Source organism: Solanum stenotomum, chromosome 4 (assembly GCF_019186545.1).
Source record: "Solanum stenotomum isolate F172 chromosome 4, ASM1918654v1, whole genome shotgun sequence".
Classification (NCBI taxonomy): Eukaryota; Viridiplantae; Streptophyta; class Magnoliopsida; order Solanales; family Solanaceae; genus Solanum; species Solanum stenotomum.
In genome coordinates, this window is record NC_064285.1 from 60,611,769 (window position 1) to 60,625,198 (window position 13,430).

The window sequence follows — 13,430 nt, forward strand, 5'->3', positions numbered from 1 at the left end:
AAAAATGACCATTTTAATGTTTTCCCGTCGGCTAATTCGTTACAACACTGTATCAGGTTACTAATTAAATGGTCATAACTTTTTACTCAAACCTCGTATTGTTGCAAAATTGGTGGCGTTGTAAAGAAGATTCAAATAACTTTAAGAGATATGGTCATTTTAAGTTGACCCAAGTAGAATCTTACATCAAAACTTAATAGATAAGGAAACCTTCAACTCTACTTTGTGTTGGGAGTTTCTAGTGACCTTAATTGATATCCAATATCATTCCCACACTAAAGAATTTACCTTTACACATATTGGAAATTTAAGAATCACCCGATATGACCCTATAAGTAATTGAAGAATGGTTCGAGTCTTAACTTAGAAATTTTTGGGGTAATACACCAAGCCAAGACCCGACTCTCAATCCCTACTTGGATCTGAGACCAACTCTTAATCCCTACGTGGATCCAAGACCGACTCCTAATCCTCGAATTGGAACCTAATGCAAATTCTTATATGGGACTCAATTCTTAACCCTTACTTGAAATTCGACTCTCAAATCGAGACATGATATCTGACTCAAGACTTGACTCTAAATACCGAACCTGAGCCAAGACTCGACTCTTGACACAAGACCAAACTCCTTACCCGAGAATGTATTCTCGACCAGAGACTTGGGACCCTACCTTGACCTCAATTGTCAACACTCACTCGAGTCTTGACTGTCGAATTTAACCTCGATTTGAGACTTGGCGCTCAATCCTAATTAAGATACTAAGACCTGATCCTGACTCCCAACTCCCGATCTTAACTTGGGATCCATCTATTGATCCATACCCCACCTAGGACCCTTCTCCTGACTCACAACCCAATACCAAAACACGAATCTGCCCCATGACCTAACGCTAGATCCTAACCCCGACCCTGAATCCCGACCAATGACCTAACTCCTATCCTTGACAAAACTTCATACCCAAGACCTGATTCTCGACCCTGACACCAACTTTTGACTTTGATCCAGGTTTCGATCCCTCACCCGAGGGGTAGGTAGGGTTATGGTCTGATTTGTTTTTATTGATATGAAAAATAGTTTTTCTTAAATTTTTAAGAATTATTTTTTTCTATTTACAAATGTGAGTTTGTATATAGATACCCATATTTTATCCATATTTATGATAATTATTTTTTTCTATTTACCAATGTGAGTTTATATATAGATACCCATATTTTATCCATATTTGTTCGTAATTTTATGGGTTAATAATATATAGTAAAGCTCATATTTACCCAACCAAAATATAAGTGATCCAACCCATTTAAATATGGATTAATTAGATGGGCCGATATACAAATATTGGCTAAAATTGCCACCTTAGATGGGCCGACTTACAAATATTGGCTAAAATTGTAACCTCTAATTGTGAGCAAACTAGATTTAAGAAAGCTGGTACTAAGTTTTAAAAAACCCTAGGCACTTGTCGCTCTTATAAATTTAACGCTTCAACAATCCCTCTCATTCAATCACACAAGTCAACTTATTGCGGCTAAGATGAAAGACATAAGCACAAAGGAGGATGTTGATGGCAATGACGATGATGGAATGCAATCCAACACGAATCCTTTTTATGGATTCTTCAGAATTGAAAATAAATCAACAAGTTGTAAGTTCTTTCTTCTCTTTATTTAATGATGTACTGTTCATTTCTTCTCTAGTACTTTACTGGACTATCTCTTACAAATACTCTATTTTATTTTAAAGATTCACGTTTTAAAGATCATTATTATTTTAGTAGTTGTATCAGATTTAACAGAAAAAATAACTAACATTATGTCTTTTCAACTTAATTTGTCTTCTTAGATCCAAAAAATTATCTTGCTAAGAATAAGTGATTCATTCAACATCGAATAAATGAAATAAAATCTTTTTTTTTTCAATCTACAAACTAAAAATAATTTGTAATGAGTGGTTCAATTTCTTTTATAGATTTAAGTATTCACATTTGGTAAGATATACATTATTTAATGTCACGCCCCAAACTCGAGAAGCGCAACTGGCTCCTAATGCCAAAACTCAGGCCCGAGCCGACCTTGCTGAACCATTTGCTACTAGCGCATGGCAGCCACACACAATCAAGAAATCAAACAAATATATCTCGGCTTAAAACTAAGCCATCGGCCGGCAAGGCCCCTGTCAACCAATCTATAAAAGAAACAGCTACTCCCAGGAGATCATATAAATAAATAGTCAACTAGCACAAAAGTCCTAATTGGGCCGTTGAGGCCACCATGATATCTATATCAAAACTAAAAGCAGGTATATCAATACAATACATCAAACAGCTCACAAGCTTCCGCAAACCAACAACATAGGCCAGGATGGCCATAACGTAGCTATAAACCCCACACACTAGTCTGCAAGCCTCTAAGAGTAGTAAAGATTGGTGGGACAGGGCCCCAGCCTACCCATAAAGATATATACAACAAAATGTAACAAACCTCCCAACTCTGGCAGCTCCGAAGGAAAGGGGCTAGCCAACCGGATAAAAGTCAATCCTGCTGTTGAGGAGGTCTACTCAGTCGTCTGTCAGGACCTGCATGCATGAATGCAGCGCCCCCAAGGCCATGGGGCGTCAGTACAAAATAATGTACAGAGTATGAAAGGCAATAGACTATGATGAGGTATCCTGATATACTGGAATAATCTAATAAATAAATCAAGGCTAAGATAAGTGTACTGACCTGCTCCTAAATCTAAACTTATCAAAAATAATAAAACAACAACCTAATCAAGCCCCCATAAGCTCGGCAGGTACAAACAGCACACAAGACCACCTACTCAGGCCCCCATAAGCTCGGAAGGTGCCAATCAGCCTATATACCCCTATCAGTAGTCCCCTAGCCCCGTAGGCAGTCACATAGCCCTCTTAGGCATTAATATAGCCCCTTAGGTAGCACATAGCTCCTTTAGGCATCAACGTAGCTTATAGNCAACAACATGGCCCTGTAGGAAGAACATAGCCTTCTTAGGCGTCAATATAGCCCTGTAGGCAACTCATAGCCCTGTTAGGCATCCATATAGCCCTGTAGGCAGAACATAGCCCTTCTAGGCATAGATCACATTCCTGCAGCTAACCACAATAGCCCCAACGGCAATAATAACAATCCAACCGCTAAAAGTGAGCAATTTAGTTATAAGCAACCTATACAAATAGCCTCTTAAGCCGTGTGTCCAACATAGGGACACTACTAACTGAATAAGAATCCCGACAAGGGAGGATTATATCAACTTGAGCAGCCAACAATATATCAAGGATAACAACCCAAATACATTGCTTCTAAACTTTAAGGAAACATGTCGTAAGTAGGGAATAGCCTTAACATACCTTTCCAATGAACGCTCGAAAGACCGTAGTTCCTTCACGAAAGTTGTTCCTTATGTCCTAAGCTTCGCAAACACTATATATACACAGCTGGTACACACCTATAAACAGTTTATAATTAATCTTATATCGGCAGATTTGCCATATTGCCCCAACTTGTCGAAATGTCCGTAGAAATTCATAAAAACAATCATAAAAGAGTCCTAAGATGATTACCTTAGTTAACCAAGTTAAAACCTTGAAGGAACACCAATAGTTACAAATTTATATCTTCAAAAACCAGCTCCAAATGCAGCAAATAGAAAGGAAAAACGATTGTCACGTGTAGGGATTACGTTTCTAGGCACAGGGGCAATGTTTAATGGTAGAAATCGTCAAAACTAACCTTCATCATGCTAGGACTCCATAGGAACCCTCTCCTAAGATTTTTTTTTGGTTTTGGAACTGAAATGAACTGTTTCCATGGCTAAAAACGTTAAATAGCCGACATACCATATTTCTTTACCCGACCCGGATTCTGCCCTGGCAGTCCCTAGTAAAACCCTCATAACTTTTTACTCGGATGTCCGTTTGATACGGGGTTTTGTGCGTTGCAAACTAGACTCATAGGCCTTCGATTTAATTGGTAATAGGCCTTATAACTCTTTATATATTGGGAGAAAACATCCAATACATTTAACCCAAATTTCAAAGAAATCTTTAAAAAGGAACTTACGATAACTTTCGCTAACTTTTATTTTGCCACTTACTTAACTTCAAAACTTGAGATAAAACCCTTGAACACTTAAAATATGACATACGACATCCTTTTTAATTTATTACTCACCTTCTTTGTCTTTCCACGAAGGTACGAGTTAATTTAGACGTTTTGGAAGAGTCGGGTGTTACATTTAACCATTTCTATTTTGAGATATAACAAAAGTAGTGTCAACTATATTTAATGAATGAGCTGAAGAAAATTTTCAATTTAGCTCAGCCTATGTAAAACTGATAAATACATATAGAAGCAAGTTTAAAAATTCATGGGTGATTATTCAACTTTTATCATAGAAAATTATTTTTCTTTTTTTATGTTACATTAAAACAAAAAAGAATCATATCGTCTGGTTATTGAAAGTATCACTTTGATTGGATTTTATTAAAAATTCCACCTAAAAATTATCTTGTAGCCTAATTAGAGTTTGATTTTAGTACAATTAAGTTGATTAGTTAATTCACCAATAAGGGTTGTGGTGAAGTGGTAAGTACTCTTTCATTGTTGACAAAGGGATCTCATGTTCAAGTCCCCTTCGGTATAGAGTCACCTTTGTTTTGGGGAGCAAACCTATTCAACAATAGTTCTCTTGCGCTTCATGCTTGACTCAATATTTTCTAAATCTTGAAATCTCCTACAAAATAATACAAAAACAATATGGATAATAACAAGAAGAAAAAAGGTGGGATATATAGTGTAATATATGTAGCCCTATAATAACAAGATTACATGATTCAAACTATGATTAAAGTGAGTGTTAGTTGTTTGGATGGTCACTTAACTTATGGTAAATGATAATCTTCGAGGGACTATGATTATCATTTATCGTAAGTTGAGTGACTATCCAGACAGCTAACTCTCAGTTTAATCATAGTCTAATTCATGTAATCTTATTATTAGATACTGTTCTTACTCAGCAAGATAGCTGTAAAAGCTTATCAAACAGTGATTTAAAGAGTTGATGATTTGTATTTCAAAAATGTTCTGGTGAGTGGTCTTGATGGTGAAGTCCCGATCGAATTTCCATGTTCAAGGAACTTGTGGTGTTTGATTCAGGCCATAGAAACAGTACACCATATTACTGTTTCTATGGTCTGAATCAAACACGACAGGCTCCTTGAACATGGAAATTCGATCGGGATTTCACCATCAAGACCACTCATTGGAACATTTTTGAAATACAATTAATCATCAACTCTTTAAATCACTGTTTGATAAGCTTTTACAGCTATCTTGCTGAGTAAGAACAGTATCACAACAAATCAGTGAACGAACTTGTTCCTTTTATGCTTCTGGTTTTGTATCTTTCTTTTTTTTAACCTTGTTAATAACATTAGCAAAAATTATCGAGTCAGAGCGGGACATGGCAACCTAACCTCCAGACACAAAAAGAGTTTTTACAGTGGAGTTAATACTCCTAAGAGATCTAGTCTAAGACTAAGAGTTTTGGCACATTGAAGTGCTATAAACCTACATAAACATAGAGATAACCAATAGCTAGATTTAGCCTAAGCATATTGGCATCTACAAAAGAAAGGGGAATTATGGGGGCTCGTAGCACTAAGAAGAGTGTTTTTTTGCTCTTCTTCGAAAGGACGGAAGTTGCATCTTATCCATTCTAAGGGGGCCAATAGCCTCCTTAGGAAGGTCTTATTTATGTAGGAAAACTTTATCTTCTTAAAGGGTGGTGGCATGCTTTGCAAGAGCATCTACGACTCCATTACTTTCTCTATGGCAATGACTAATCGTGACATTCTTCTGATGCATTTTGTGTTGAATATCATTGATTATATTCTGCAGCCTCCAAGAGGGTCTGGTCACCCATTTGATCATGTTGATAACGATCATCGAGTCTAATTCCATTTCAATGTTGCTGATGGTTTTGTCACAGCACCATGAAATTCCTATTAAAGCAGCACAGGCTTCACTAAAGTTGCTAGTGTAGAAATGAGTCGGATACGCAAAGGCCATGACTAAGTCCCCATTTTTATTTCTAACAATTCCGCCAGCCCCCGCCTTGTTTAGAGCTTTCATGAAACTTCCATCAGTGTTCAATTTCCAAGTATCATCACTAGGTTTGTTCTAGCAAACCATCAACCTGCTGATAGTGATTTTGTAATTTTCAGTTGTATGACACACTTGCTTCCGGTCCCAATGTTGGTCCATCCTACTAAACTTTTTTTGTATCAATTCTTTAACCTGAAAGAGAATTTTGTGGCAAATGCTATTTGTGTTGACCTGCTTATGCTCAAATCTCGTAGTACACCTTGCTTTCCAGATTTCCCAACATACAGTGATGGGGTAATAAGGTGTAAAAACCTATGTACAACATTTTTGGGTGGTAAGGTCCACCATTGATCGAGCATGTTCTCCATGTTTTGACTGGTCAGTAGCAGCCCGAGGGGAGAAGTTATCTGTTGCCAAACTCTTTTTGCTAGATCACTGGCTATAAAAAGATGATTAATGGTCTCTTGTTTGGTTTCCCTTCAACATGAGCAATTAAATCCCAAGTTAGTTTGAAATCTAAGAGTCGAGGCATCAACAAGAATTATTTTATCTAAATAACAGAGTTACAAGAGTTAGGAGAACTTCTCTTTCTGAGGTTATCAAATGTCGAGGAGCTTGTGAACTGACCATTGGAAGTTAACCTCCAAACGGCTTTGTCATTTTGTTCTCTATTGCCAATGTGGATGTTTTTCACAATATTCAGAATATTCCCAGGGATGATAAAATTGAGTCTGTCCAAGTCCCAATCCGGACCTTGTAAGAAATTGTTTACTTTCAAGTTGTTAGGTTTGTAGGGTGGGTTTGCTAAAGAATATAGAGATCCTTGAAGTGTCCAATTTGACTTCCCAACAAATATATTTTCAACCTTATCCCTCATGAACAGAAGCTCCCTCCAACTACTAGAATCTTTAGGAGTGGCGACCTTGGACATAGGATTGCTTCTTTGGCAATACTTAGCTTTCAAAAAAATCAGCCCAAAGAAATTTCTCTGTTCTGAGTCTCCACCATCTTTTAGTGGAGAAAGTAAGACAAATATCATGTAGGCTCTTGAATCCAAGGCCCCCTTCCTTTTTTGGATAACACATATTTTCCCAAGATGACCAATAATATTTATTTTTTCCATCCTTTTGCCCCCAGAAGAAATCTAAAAAGTGCATATCAATCTCCTTAATCACAGTAACATGAGGCTTTAGAGCAGCGAAAATATGAAGCGGTTGAGACTGAAGGGCATGTTGTATAAAGACAGCTTTACCACCAGGGGATTGAAACCTCCCTTGCCAACCTGCTAAGTAGTTGATCCTTGTTTTCCTAAATATATGGGGCAACCAAGGTATGTGAAAGGAAAGGTAGTATGTTTGTACCCTGTCCATCTCTTAATTCTTCTGTGTGTAAGTCTGTCAGATGCCCTTTGATAGCTTCTCAATTGCTTCATAATCAAGTTGATAGATCTTTTCTTCCCCGAGGTAAAGAGAACCAAAACATCTGCATAGCTCAAATGATTAATTTGTGGACCTCTTTTGTGCATCGAGAACCCAATAAAGTCCTCTCTTTGGTAAAGAGGGTTAAGGGCCTTGGTGAGGACTTCTGCTGCTAAAATAAATAGAGCGGGAGAGAGAGGATCGCCTTATTTGAGACCTCTGGTTGATTTGAAAAAATCAAATCTAGCATCATTGATAATGATTGAGTAGTAATTATTGGAAATCAGTCTGAAAATCATTTCAATAAACTTTTCAGAGAATCCAGTCTTCCTCAAGACATTAGAGAGAAATGTCCATGAAAGCTTATCATATGCTTTGGATAACCACATTACCTCCTCTATTCTTGCTTCTAGATCCTCGGATGATCTCCTGTGTAAGGAGAATATTCTCTGTAATCAATCTTCCTTTAACAAATCCTGATTGATTTTCTGAGATCAATTTAGGAAGGATAGAATTCACCCTAATAAAATAATTTTGGAAATTATGTTGTTTGAGAAGTTGCACAGACTAATAGGTTTGAGTTGAGAGAAGCTATCAGGAGCATTCACTTTAGGAATCAATGCTAAGCATGTGTGTGTGAAGAATTTGGTCAGATCGGCACCCTGAAAAAAAACAAACCACAAAGTTAATTATGTCCAATTTGATAATATTCCAAGTTACCTGATAAAAAAGTCCATTGAATCCATCAGGTCCCGCTGAGCTGTTTGGATCCATGGAGAATATAGCATCTTTGATATCATCTTCTGTGGGTGTGGAATGGAGCATGATATTGTCATCCTCGGTGATAATTTGTTGACAATGTTTGAGAATATGCATATTGGAGTTGCTAGGTTGTTGAGCAAACATGTTGCTGAAGAAGGCAATGGCTGCGTCTGATATGTTCTATGTACCTTCAACCCAAGTATTATGTTTGTCTTTGATCTTATGAATTTGAGACCTCCTTCTCCGATCCCTAATGACACTATGAAAGTACTTAGAATTTGTATCCCCTTTGGTAATCCATTTTAGTCTAGCCTTTTGTCTAAGGATAGAGTCTTGCGCTTCCCTATTATGATCAAAATCATCTATATCATACATATCTTCAAGATGGTTGATTTCATGTTCCAATGCCATAACCTTATCAAAAACATCTCCGATGCATTCCTTAGACCATTTGCTAAGCTCTTTAGAAAGAACTTTAAGCTTCTGGTGTAAAGACCACATAACATTTTCGTGTACTGTCGGTTCCCATATAGACCTAACTAAAGGGAGAAAATCCTTGTGTTCTGTCCAAAAATTAAGGAATCTAAAATATTTAGTAATGTTTTTGCCAAGTGTTCTACTTTGATTAATTATATCTAATGAAGCTCATATTTAGCCAACTAAATTATAAGTGATCCAACTCATTTAAATATGGATTAATTAGATGGGCCGATTTACAAATATTGGCTAAAATTGCCACCTTAGATGGGCCGATTTACAAATATTGGCTAAAATTGACACCTCTAATTGTGAGCAAATTAGATTTAAGAAAGTTCATACTGAGTTTTATAAAACCCTAGCCGCTTGCCGCTCTTATAAATATAACGCTTCAACAATCCCTCTCATTCAATCACACCACTCAACCTATTGCGGCTGAAATGAGAGACATTCAAAACACTAAAGAGGACGTTGATGGCAATGACGATGATGGAATTCAATCCAGCACAAATCCTTTTTATGGATTCTTCATAATTGAAAATAAGTCAACTAGTTGTAAGTTCTTTCTTCTCTTTATTTAATGATTTATTGCTTATTTCTTCCGTAGTTTTTTAATGGATTATCTTTTATAAATACTCTGTTTTAATTAAAAGATTCACGTTTTAAAGATAATTCTTGTTTTAATAGGTGTATCAGATTTAACAGAAAAAATAACTAATATTATGTCCTTTCAACTTAATTTTTTTCTTAGATCCAAAAAATTATCTTACTAAGAATAAGTGATTAATTCAACATCGAATAAATGAAATAAAATCTATTTTTTTCAATCTACAAACTAAAAATAATTTGTAATGAGCTAGTGGTTCAATTTCTTTTATAGATTTAAGTATTCACATTTGGTAAGATATACATTATTTAATCATTTTTATTTTGAGATATAACAAAGTAGTGTCAATTACATTTAATGAATGAGATAAAGAAAATCTTCAATTTAGCTCAGCTATGTAAATATGATAAATACATATAGAACCAAGTTTAAAAATTCATGGGTGATTATTCAACTTTTATAATAATTATTTTTCTTTTTTTGTGTTACATTAAAATAAAAAAGAATCATATCGTCTGGTTCTCAAAAGTATCACTTTGATTGGATTTTATTAAAAATTCCACCTAAAAAATATCTTGTAGCCTAATTAGAGTTTGATTTTAGTACAATTAAGTTGATTAGTTAATTCACCAATAAGAGTTGTGGTGAAATGGTAACTAGTAAGTACTCTTTCATCTTTAACCAAGAGGTCTCAGGTTTGAGTTCCAACAAGTTATCAGAAATGGAATTTACTAATGGTTACTGAGATGACCAATTTGATCCATCTTATAGTAAGAGTGGATTTCATAAGTCAGCGGATCTGGCATTTCATCAAGTCCATATAATAAGCAAACCACCGATTCATTGCTCAAACAAACGTGGAAGTCTAGCCCACTCTAACAATGATAATTCAGCAATCTGAAAAGTTGAGAACATAATGCCCTCTCTATAAGAAGTACTAATCCAGTTATTTCAATTGATAAGTTGTGCAAAATTACTATAGGAGTGCTTTCTTACCATGGTGGATCCAAGAACTGGCATAGTAATCTCTTTCTAGTCATGCCACTAATCCAGAGCATCAAACTGAAACCAGGCTGCCGGATTCAAATGATTTACAATTAGTGGAAGTGCAGTATGTTGTTGGGAAATGATTTAAAGAGTTGTGTGACCATGTTGATGATGATTTGTATTTCAAAAATGTTCCAGTGAGTGGTCGTGATGGTGAAGTCCCGAATTTTAGACCATAGAAACAGTAATATGATGGACACCAAATCTCTAACAATAATTTCCAATGGTATACCTCATGCAGAAAGTTCAATCTTGAAAGGAAGGTCCCAACCAAGTGGGGCCAATGGGACCTTCCTTTTCAAGACTGAACTTCCTGCATGAGATATACCATTGGAAATTATTGTCAGAGGTTTGGTGTCCATCATATTACTGTTTCTAAGGTCTAAAATTCGGGACTTCACCATCAAGACCACTCACTGGAACACTTTTTGAACTACAAATCATCATCAACATGATATTATCCTCACATTTAAAAATGATATAAAAAGAATATTACCAACTTTCGAGTACCAAAATTAGCCGGTTCATGCTTCACACAAATAGTAAATTTAGTATATTACAAGACTTGGGTTTACACACCCCAAAAAGAACAAAACATATAGCCATACTTATATTACAACCCATGGTGACATGATCAAATTAGCCTTCAAAATTTCATGTAAATGTACAACACATAGATCATGTACAAGTCCCAAGGTTTGTACGAAATATAGATGCCTATATGCAAATGTGATCTTCCTTAAGGCTCTCAAAACCTCCATCTCCAATGGCCAGCTTCAGGCATCCTCTCTAACATTCCCTACGATAGAAATAACTATCGCTAAGCATATAGCTTAGTGGTGTAAAAACTATAGGTTCGTAACCCACAGATTCATCAAGCTACCTTTCTCAAGCCATGGGCAGCACAATTGAAACATAATAAATAAATCAAGTAGACATATAAAGAGTGTCAAGTTCGATATTTAAAGATCCAAATGTCAAGAACGCTCATAGCACCATTTTCCAAGAGATTCAATAACAAGGCGCGCCCAATATATACACATGTCTTCACATCAAGCATAAGCAGGTATCAAGAAGGACCGACGCCCTGCATCAAGAAGGATCAAAACCCAATAATTAAGAGAGCCAAGAACCATATTAAAAATGGCTTTCTAGTTCGTACTTAAAATGGACAACTTCCATACTTAAGACGAACTAAAAATCCAGAATCAAGATGGCAAATGATCTGAATCAAGAGGCATGTCAATAGTGCCAAAGTCACAGCCACAAGAAGGAAAAGGTCCCAACAAGAGTGCCAGGTTATCAAACAATATGTACAAGTGGGCGAGTTACACAAGTGTCTTTAATGTCTTAAAGGATACCAACACGGCAATGCAAAGTGACAAGAGATAACCAAGGTACCAAGATAAACTTTCAAATATACCAGCAGGTAAAAAGAGTGCAAGTACAAGTTTATACACAAACCTCGGTGCTTTAGCATAGAAACAGTCCAACACAACTTCAAGAGTTCAAACCGTAGACCAACCAACATATCAAGGTCCTCAACTTGTTCACGAGTATATACAACCTTAAAAATAAAATTGACGTAAAACAGGATTATCATCACAAGTAAGTCTAGCTTGTACAAATACGACTATGCTCCCAAAACATTAATTTTGGCCAACCAAGTACCTCATGTCGCAACTTAGATTTGAAAAGGAAAACGGCAAAACTGGACTTTATATCCTTCATGAAAGATGTAGGTACATCTCTTAAGCTTGGAAATAATCAAGAATCATCGCAAAATACATTTTGTACAAAAAATATAATCAAAACACTAATAGTTGAACATACATGATTTCTAATTATTTTGAAATCTGAACAGAACTTGTCCTATGTTGCGTCCCATATTTCTAATCCATAACAACTATATTAGAGTTTTACATAAACTTAATAGTTGTAGGTTTAAGAATTAGCTTTCCAAATCATATTAATTCACCGAAAAATGAGTTCTAGAGAACGAGATATTCTAAAAATACGAAACACTACTCAGCTCAAAAACAGATTTCGATTACTCACCAAAAGGTAGGATGTGTCTCGACTTCCAGCTAAAAGGACCAAGGTTAGACGAAGTTCTCCAGGTTTCTTAGAGTTAAGGAACACGAATTTCACTAGAGAAGGTGTGAAAATATTGTCACAAAAGTGATGTTTATCAATTTACAACTGTCCTTAAAAGGTGTTGCCCAAATAAAAAGTGTGTGGCCAAAAATGCATACATATATACCTATATGTATATACCTCACCACCTATAGGTAATCCTAATATGAAAAATACATAAATACCCCAATACAATCCCTTAAATTACTATCACTATTTATGTTAAACAAGGTTGCAAATATCGTAAAATTTCAGGTTCCTAAAATAAGAATACAACAAACTAAAGTAATTAAGGAATGGTGTATCGACATGCGACTCTTGGTTAGTATTTAGGGGTGTTACAGCTCAGTTGAATAATTCTCTTTATGAAGTGATGTTTATGTTGAATTCTTAAAAATATTCATGTTTCAATAACTTTTATTTGCATGTTATATAATTTAATTTTTAAAAATCAAATGTAAACACTTAGAATTTTTTTTTATCAAAAGTAATATTTTTTATTGAAATGAAATTTAATAATATTTTATTAATATAATGTTTAATTTTACATACACATTCATATATTGAAAACAAATAGTATTTATTATTCAGTGTTCAGATTTAGATACCACATCATAATATTTGATAACACTCAAATGTCCTCTTTAAAACCAATTAAAAGGGACAGCGGTCATAGTCAATAAAAAATCCAATGAAGAATCGGAGTTGAATCTACAGAGAATGGTATATCGTGGAAAAATACTATCAAGAGATTTGAATTTTAAGATCGTTCATTTGCAATAGTAAGAACAAGTGGGTGGATACTTCCACCAATTTTATATAAATCTTTGGTTATCAATTATTACAATTAAACTAAA